General features: G+C 44.4%; 1 pseudogene across 1 annotated transcript; it reads left to right on the top strand.

The window, feature by feature from the left end:
- Window positions 1-7,981: 7,981 nt before the first annotated feature.
- On the top strand, window positions 7,982-8,883 carry LOC308422268 (nucleophosmin-like; annotated as a pseudogene). The gene is made up of 2 exons: window positions 7,982-8,532; window positions 8,688-8,883. The product of its transcript is annotated as a nucleophosmin-like (transcript).
- Window positions 8,884-9,583: the final 700 nt, after the last annotated feature.

Raw genomic sequence — 9,583 nt, forward strand, 5'->3', positions numbered from 1 at the left:
GATCAAATTGTCTCCATGGGTATCAGTTTCAGTAGAAAGATCATAATGTAAAGAGCACTTTAACAAAGAGGACTCTGGAGAGAGATGGCTTAGTGGCTAAGAGCACTGACTACTCTTCCAAAGGTCCTGAGTTCAAATCCCAGCAACCACATGGTGGCTCACAACCATCTGTAATGAGATCTGATGCTCTCTTCTGGTGTGTCTGAAAACAGCAACAGTGTACTTATATATTAAATAAATAAATAAATAAATAAATAAACGCATCTTTTTTTAAAAAGCAACAAAAACAAAAAACAACCCCCCCAAAAAAACAAACAAGCAAACAAAAACAAAAGAGAAGACTAAAACAGAGTGCCAATCTGCAGGAAGGTCAGGAACTTTCAGATTTCAAGATCCACAGCAGGTAGGAGTGGTCCTGTCTGGGTAGACTAATGGTCAGGCCTGCAGTCTGGTAAAGAATACAATACTGACGGCTCATCTTATTACCAAATCTCTCCCTGACACTTTCTACCTTGCTTTATAAAGGCACAAAGACCTAAACACCTTAGGTCATGTCCAGCCTGATGCTTAAAGGCAATGCTTCTTGGCCTCTCTTGACCCTTTCTGTTTACTAAACACTGACAGCATACTGCCCACTGCTTGCATGATGGAATGTTTAAGGAAGCAGAGAGTCCATGATGCTATCTGGTTCCAAGTTCTCAGATTCCATCTGGAAAGTCTACGCTTATCCACAGGATCTCTTGGACTGTGTAAGGAAAAGATGACGGGGCACCAATGAAAGGAAAAGTCACAGGGCACCAATGTTGTGAAAGGATAACGATCCGAGTCACGGCACCAATGTTAGGGGAAGGATGAAGAGAGTGGGGGGCATATGGCCCATGGAGGTGCGGCGAGGCCTGAGGGCAAGGGAGATGCCTCTGGGGGGTCCATGTTGGGAATCCCTTCCCTGAGGGACCAGCCACACAACAGTATAGTACGGAATAGAGTTTATTCAGGTCATGGGAGAGTTAAGAGGGTGGTAGAGGCAGAGAGAGAGAGAGAAGTAGAGGAGTAGAGGAGTAGAGGCCGGCCATGAGCACGTGGGACAGAGGGGGGGGGGGGGGGAGAGCAAGGCTGCAAGAGCACAAGAGCAAGAGAGGCCAAGAGAGAGAGGAGGGGTCAAGCAGCTCCTTTTATAGTGTCAGGTCACTGGGGCGGAGCATACCTGGCCACTGCTGGGTAATTGAGGGGTGGGGTATACCTGGCTGTTGCTAGGTAACTGAGAGGTGGGGTTTACAGAATCCCAACAGACTGAGAATTGGTCTTCCAAGGTGGCACCTGAGCTGAAGGCTGGCTGGGAGCCTGTCCTTTGGTTGAGGGGTAAGGGTGCAGGATAGTTAGGGGTTCCGAGTCTAAAGACCAGCCTGAGTTAGGAACGAAGGCCATGGCGCATTTGAAACGTTCCTGTCAGTATCACTGGACTATAGAACTAGGTGAGCCTTGGGAAAGAGGCTACAGAATAGGCAAGGATCACAATGAGCAATTGAGAGGTTGAAACGGGAGGATTGCAAGTTCCAGGCCACACTGGGCTACATGGTAAGACTATCTCAAACATTTTAAAAGCTTATGAAAGTTTCTTATAAGGTAAAGACATCAAAGACTTTAAGCACAGAAGTGGTTCAATTTGATATGCATTTAGTTTGGTTGGTTTGTTAAGACAGGGTCTGTCTGCCTCTGTCTCTGGAGTGTTCATATGAGGGTGTGTACCACCAAACCTCAGCTGTTTTGTTTGTTTTATTTTGTTCTGATTGTTGTTTCTTGAGACAGGGTCTCATTTTGCAGCTTAGATTGGCCTGCAAATCTCTGTATATCTCAGACTGTCTTTTTACTGATCTTACTCAGTCTCCCAAGAACAGGGATTGCAGAAGCAAGCCAAGCCGTTCTGCCCAGCTGCGGTCGTGCATGTTAATCAATCACAAGCAATGCATGATCAAAATAAAAGTTAGAAAGAGGCTGAATGTCCTGTCATGGGCCTTTAATCCTAGGTGGGAGGAAGGGAGGCAGAAAGCAGATAGGTCTCTGTGAGTTTCTGGCTAGCCACCATGCCGTGTGTGTGTGTGTGTGTGTGTGTGTGTGTGTGTGTGTGTGTGTGTGTGTGTGATGTATGTATAGCGTGCATTTTGAATATAGTGGACACATTTTAACTCTGTGCCATTTGTTTGTTTGTTTGTTTGTGCTCTTCTAGAGAAAACTCTTTAGCATCTCTGGTTTGCTTCAGTCCTAAGGATCCTCTCATTGAAGTCCAACAAAAGCCACGTCAAGTCGAACATTACCTTTCAGAGTTTCATTCAGTCGCAGAAGCCTAAAGTAGGGAGGGGATTCGAACCACCTCTTTCCCTCTTTCTCTTCTACCCACCCACTGTTCTTTGCCTGCTCAGATCCTTGGGCAAGAGGAAGGATCTGGAGGAACGGTGGAGTCATGTGACTGATATGGTTGTTTGGTTCTTCTGTCTGGTTGTTTTACTCTGAATCTTGTTCTCTTCGGTCACATCCTTCCACGAACAGGAAGCTCCTGTGCCTGAGGACTCCTCCTCTGGTCCAGCCTTGAGCCTTTGAGCTCTGTCAATCAGTCACTATCCCCATGTCTCCCGAAACTCCAGGAGATGGAGGTCAAGGTCTCCTCATTGGTTTAAAATGAGAAAGTACTTCCCATGACAGGTAGGCGATAGGTTACAGATAGAACCCAGAGCCACTCTCTCTAGAGGCCTGTCTTTGACTTTTAGAGGGTAGGGTCTTTTTTATTCTTTTAAATTATGAATGTGTGTGTGTGGAGTCAGTCACAGGGCATTGAGAATGGCATTCTGGGAGAGCAGTCCCTGCTCTAACAGCTGTGCTGTCTCCCCAGCTCCTGCACTGACGTCTTAAACTTTTCTACGGACGTTTCTGGCTTCTAGTCTGTGCACTGAAGGTGGGTGGTGGGCTTGAACTGCCGAGCCTCTCAGCCTGCAACCCTCCGTGGTGCACTTGCTTTTGCTATGTTTAGAAAACAGAAGATGGCATTTTCTTTAGAAAATGACAATCTTCCCAAATCCCATGATGTTTGCTTTTGTTTTGTGATTCCCTTCTTCCTTAGGAAGTGTGGCGAACAAAGAGTGAGCATAAACAGTTTGGTGTGCATCCTTTAAACCGCCTTTTACGTTTACACAGCCGGGTAGTAGATCCTAACTACCAAGTGGACAGATAACAGGCCGCTCTGGGTCACAGAACACTATTTTTGACATTTTTCCCCTCACCAAGAATGCAGTTTGTACTCCCTTTCTTGGAACTAGGGCATGGTGTGACTACTATGACCAGGGTCATGAAAGGTCATGAGGCTTTTACTCCCTGAAGTCCACTGCACCTGAGGTGTGGAACTGCCACAGAGCAAACATGACTCCTCTGAGGTGTGGATCTGCCACAGAGCAAACATGACTCCTCTGAGGCTGTGACATTCGCTTTGCCCCAGAAGGTCCAGTTCTTCAGCTCCGCAGAGCAGGGGGCAGTTCAAGCAAATGGAGAGGCATTGTTTAACCCCAGCATTTCTGCACACACACCCACCCCCTGCAGAGCTGAAGTCACATGAAGCCTAGTTCAAAAGGACAGAGTCTGTTGTGCCTGCTCAGAATTCCTGACCTGTGGCACCTGCAAGTACAACTTAATAGATGTTTTATGTCAGTGTGGGTTTTGGTGGATTGTTACATGGAGACAGCAAATAAAAAAGACATATTCATATTAGGAAGTTCCTTTAACTGCAACTGGGAAGAGTTGGGGCTGAAGGGATCAACTCTAGGGGCAGGAGGACAAGATGTCTGGCTTTTTCGGAAGTCCACAGGTGAGATGAGGGTCGAGTTCAGGCAGTGATAGTAGGGAAGAAAAAGAGAGCCGACTTCTGACCCACATCCAAAGTATGCAGGAGCTAGGTGTGGTGGCACATGCTTATAATTCTAACACTCTGGAGGCAGAGTAGGAGGATCAGGTTCAAAACTAACCTGAACTACATGAGTGCCTGACAACAGACCAAAACATGCTAGCCATGATGATACATAGTTATAATTTTACAGCTCGGCAGGAAGATCATGGGCTCAAGGCCAGACTGAGCTGTATAGTTAAATTCCCATCTCAAAGTGGTATGTGGTGTGTGTGTGTGTGTGTGTGTGTGTGTGTGTGTGTGTAACATATGAAACATAAAAGATGGGGGACGAGGCTGTAAGGCAGGAATGCCCTTTCAAGTGTCTTGACTTTTTTTCTTCACCTGTGGAGTTGGCTTTCTTACCCCAGGCTATGATTACAAGGTTTAGTTTCACAAATGGGATGCTCTGAATGTTAGGCAGTGGATCACACTAATCGATATGTTGGATTTTATCTCACATCCTTACTTAAAAGCCTCTTATACTTAGAAAAAAGATGTATGCAAAGTACAAAGCAGAGCCTTGTTATTATTTTAAGCTGAGCTGTTCATCCTGTCAGTGAACAAGGGGCTCCTGGATCTGTCTTCTGGCTGAGGTCGGTCTTCTGTTGCCCACCAAGCAGGTGGGGTAGGAAGGACAGAGCACATAGGAACCACACAAAAATGAAAAACAGTTGCTCACAGATGGTTTACCTGCAGGTTTCAAGATGGACCATGTCAAGGCTATAGGAGAGTGTGTGTGGTATAGTTTACATTCTTATAAGAGATTTGCACATGAGCAAATACAGGTAGATAAAAGACCAGATGCTTATATGCCCCAGAGATTTTTACCTTCTGTTTTTGTTGTTTTATTGAGTCTTTTATATTTGCTTATGTTTTTCAAGTTTTCTGCATACACATTATCAGAAAACAAACAAGCAAAACAGTTGGAAATCCTACAGAGACTGACTGATTAGAACTACCGTACTGTAGGGAGATTGGGACATTGCAAATCCAAAGGCTAGTTACCTTATCTTGGGCTAGTTCTAGCCCTCTGAGCCAGCCATTCCTTACCCATGCTGTGACTAACAGATATAAGTCCTTTGGAATCTGTAGTTTAGTAGACCACCAGCTTCCACTGACTCAGGAAGCTCGGATAGCATGTTGGGCCCAGAGAAAAGATGCTCCTATCTCTGCCCCTCACCAGTGTCCCTGGACACACCAAAGCAGTTACTCTTGCCTTGGTTTGTTTTCAAGATCAGGGTTCTCTGTGTAGCCCTGGCTGTCCTGGAACTCACTCTGTAGACCAGGCTGGACCCCTTCAGAATTCTTTACTGAACATTTCTCCACTGTTCATCTCCTTCCTCAAGTGCCCAGCACAGACCCGATGAACCCCACTCTCTGGTGCTCTCTTCAGAGCCAGGGCTGTGGCCTAACTGATCACTAATTCCTGTGTCTGTCTCCAAATCACTTTCTGTCAAGTACTGTCTGTCCATCCTCTTCCTCTCCCCCACTCTCCTACTCTCTACTAAGTCTGAAGCTGGAATGGGAGTCCATCCACAGACGGCTCATTCACGATATTTGAGTAGTTAATAGCTTCCTGCTCTCTGGGTTTTTAAAAGAGGTTGCTCAGTTCGCATTACCGTGTCTCTAATTAGTGATGTCAAAGCTCCAGCCAAATGCAGATTTTCACGCTCCCATTGAATTTGTGTGCAAATAAGTCACAACCTCTTTTAGCAAAGCAGGGAAGGTCACCTGCAGCCAGGCGCCATCACTATTAATATCAGATGGAGCAGCAACTAATTCAGTCATGTTGATGGATGGGGAGATGGTGCCCAGACTCCTGCAGTGTGAGCGACTGAGTCTGAGAAAACAATTTCCTCCCAGCCTGAAGTGCTCTGGGTCACCCTGGTTACAGAGAAATGACTGTGTCTCCTAAAGCAGCTTATCCCGAATAATGTGTACAGCGAAGCAAAAAGCAAACCAAAGCCAACAATAATAGGTGTATGTGAAATCCACGCTTCCAAAAATCTACTCCTATTTCTTGGGGTGGGAGTGGGAATGTAAGTGACCAGGGACAGCACAAAGCAGAGTCATTACAAGAGGCATTGCAAAGCAGGTTCTAAGCTCTAGCTGCTGAGCCAACCCAAAGCAAGGCTGCTCCTGGGTTATAGAATTCACTCCCTGAGGGATAATCACAATTGAAGACTTCTCTGTCCCCTCCAATCCCCACCCACCATTTCATACCAAAAGGTAAATGTGAGGTTTGTGTTCACCATCTGGAATACGAAAGACATATTGAAACATCTCTAGGTTTTGTTCACTAAGCAAACCTTTGTTAGGACTCACTATGTGCTGTGTCCCTACTGTGAGTGAAGTCAGAATCTAGTGGCAGGTGGCAAAGGGGATGGGGGCAAATGACAAAACATAAGCTTCATTAGTGAGTCCTAAGAGAGGGTGACGGAGAACACAAAGGGAAGAAGAGTGCCTCAGTCTTTACCCACTGAGGGAGACCTGCGGTGGGGAGGAGAAATGCTGTTAGGGAGGGAAGAACAGGGGACCTGCAGTGACGTCTTCAAGGATAATCAGTGACGGGTGCAGGAGTGAGGTCAAGAGAGGAAAGGAAGATGAGCAGTCAGCACGTGTTCCCACTCGAGGAAGAGTCAACTCCATTGTTTATATCTCTTCTTCGTTCACTGTTCTACTCTAAAATCAGAAGGGAGTGGACACCACATTTTGAAAATGGAAATGGTACAATCTGACCCACGGCTTACACACAGATAGTTCCTGGAATCTTCATTTGTCTCTTAGTCTTCTGGATTTGCCCTCATCCTACAAGCTAGATCAGAGAAAGGAAAGGAAAAAAAAAAAAAAGCTAAAGCTTACCCCGCTTCCTTTTTAAGTAGCCAGTTTATGTTTTTATAATCTACTTCCAGTGACATTTAGAGGAAACAGCTAATGTATCTGTTGAACTGATTGGGTTAAAAGGCCCTGGAAAGGTTAGGAAGGACAGCTACATTCCACTGTTTCCTCAGGCTTCCCTCTTCGGTTAACCTGATAATTGGAAGATAAAGTAGAACATGTTATACCCACTCCAAAGAACTCGTAAAAGAAATATATCAGAGAGCTGGCCCTCACACATGCTGCACAAATCAAACTGACTGTGCATGTATTCCTTTAGAACTAATTTTTTAAAGATGTGTTTATTTTATGTATGTGAATACACTGTTGTTCTCTTCAGACACACTAGAAGTGGACTTTGGATCCCATTATAGATGGCTACAAGCCACCATGTAGTTGCTGGGGATTGAACCCGGGACCTCTGGAAGAGTAGTCAGTACTCTTAACCACTGAGCCATCACTCCAGCCCTAGAACTAATTTTTAAAATGGTAAATGATATGCATATGGATTAGAATACAGAAGGTGGTCAGTCACACTCACTCTTTGGAGATAATCCCAATCAGCAGCCTTGTGAATCCCCTTCCAATATAGATGAGACACAACAGGATACACTGTACTCCTGGCATCTGGAGAATGTATCTGTGAGTCTTAGGACAGACAATCTGGTAAAATGGGAAGATTAAGGGAGAAACTGCATCCTGTAGTAAGCAGTTAAGTATCTAGGTTGATGTTTATTTAGAATGAGTGTGGAATGAGGGCTAGAGGAGGGAAGGACGGAAGAAGGAAGATGTTTCCTGGAGCTAGCCATAGTATACACTGCTGCAGACGCACTCGTATGTGTATAGTCCCAGAACTTCCTTCTGTTAGCTAAAAGTATCTCAAACATTGCATCGCACCATCAGCAGACTAATCAGTCACTTTCTTTGATAATTACATAGAATCTTCACTTTATTTAACTCACCTTCTATTGATAAAGCATTTAGATTTTCCCCTCTCATTTCCACTAAACATTTGTGGTGTGTGTGTGTGTGTGTGTGTGTGTGTGTGGTCTGTATTCTGATTATAAAAAGAGACTTTTGCGTGGCATGATTCCGTCCTGTGCTTCTGTTCTGTGGAACAGTAGGCAGTTGTTTTCTGTCTGGCTTCTCCCACACCGAAGTGTGCGCCTCCACCTCATGGAAAACTCGATGGATCCGGACATGAGCCCTCTCAGGCCTCAGAACTACCTTTTTGGTTGTGAACTAAAGGCTGGCAAAGACTGTCACTTTAAAGTGGATAATGATGAAAATGAGCACCAGTTATCATTAAGAACGGTCAGTTTAGGGGCGGGGCAAAGATGAATTGCATGTCGTAGAGGCAAAAGCAATGAACTATGAAGGCAGTCCAATTAAAGTAACACTGGTAACTTTGAAAATGTCTGTACAACCAACAGTTTCCCTTGGGGGCTTTGAAATTTCACCACCTGTGGTCTTAAGGTTGATGTGTGGTTCAGGGCCTGTGCACATTACTGGACAGCACCGAGTAGTTGTAGAGGAAGATGCAGAGTCAGAAGATGAAGATGAGGAGGATGTCAAACTCTTAGGCATGTCTGGAAAGAGATCTGCTCCTGGAGGTGGCAACAAGGTCCCACAGAAAAAAAGTAAAACTTGATGAAGATGATGAGGACGATGAAGAAGATGATTTTGATGAAGAGGAAACTGAAGAAAAGGTTCCAGTGAAGAAGCCTGTATGAGATACCCCAGCCAAAAATGCACATAAATCAAACCAAAATGGAAAAGACTTAAAACTGTCAACACCAAGATCAAAGGGTCAAGAGTTCTTCAAAAAACAGGAAAAAACAACTCCTAAAATACCAAAAGGAGTGCCTTCTTAGCGCAGTAGGCAGTGCATCAGTCTCATAAAATACCAAAAGGACCTAGTTCTGTAGAAGACATTAAGGCAAAAATGCAAGCAAGTATAGAAAAAGGTGGTTCTCCTCCCGAAGTGGAAGCCATTCATTAATTATGTGAAGAGTTGTTTCCGGATGACAGACCAGGAGGCTATTCAAGATCTCTGGCAGTGGAGGAAGTCTCTTTAAGAAAATGGTTTAAACAGTTTGAAATATTCTGTCTTACTTCATTTCTGAAATAGTTAATTTCTGGTTGTTCTTTTTATAATGCAAAATGAGAACTTTTCCTACTGTGTATGATAAATGTTGTCCAGGTTCAATTGCCAAGAATGTGTTGTCTAAAATGCCTGTTTAGTTTTCAAGGATGGAACTCCACCCTTTACTTGGTTTTAAGTATGTATGGAATGTTACGATAGGACATGGTAATAGTGGTGGTCAGATGTGGAAATGGTAGGGAGACAAAAATATACATGTGAAATCAACTCAGTATTTTAATTAAAAAAATAGAGAGTTTCTGTAAGATAGACTCAGAGAAGGAACATCTCTGGGATGAATGATGGGCATTCTTCAACCTTAGACAGAAAGCCATCACTGGTTAATACACTGTTAATATACAACCCAGTGAACCACTGTTCTGTGGTTCTGCAATTGTGAAGGTAGAATGCTGTCTTGCATTAAGTAATAGAGTACCTGTGTAAGTCAGCTTCTGAGGCAGGGCAGAAAGACAGGAAATTAAGGGTACATGGAAGGGAAAGGAATTCTTATGCTTGAGTCTCTTTACCAGCTGAGTAAAAAAACAAACAAACAAACAAACAATCTCAAGGCTAGAGGGATGACTTGGTGGCTAAGAACTCTAGCTGCTCTTGCAGAAGACTTGGGCTGTTCCTAG

The sequence above is a fragment of the Micromys minutus genome (assembly GCF_963924665.1).
Source record: "Micromys minutus genome assembly, chromosome: 1".
Classification (NCBI taxonomy): domain Eukaryota; kingdom Metazoa; phylum Chordata; class Mammalia; order Rodentia; family Muridae; genus Micromys; species Micromys minutus.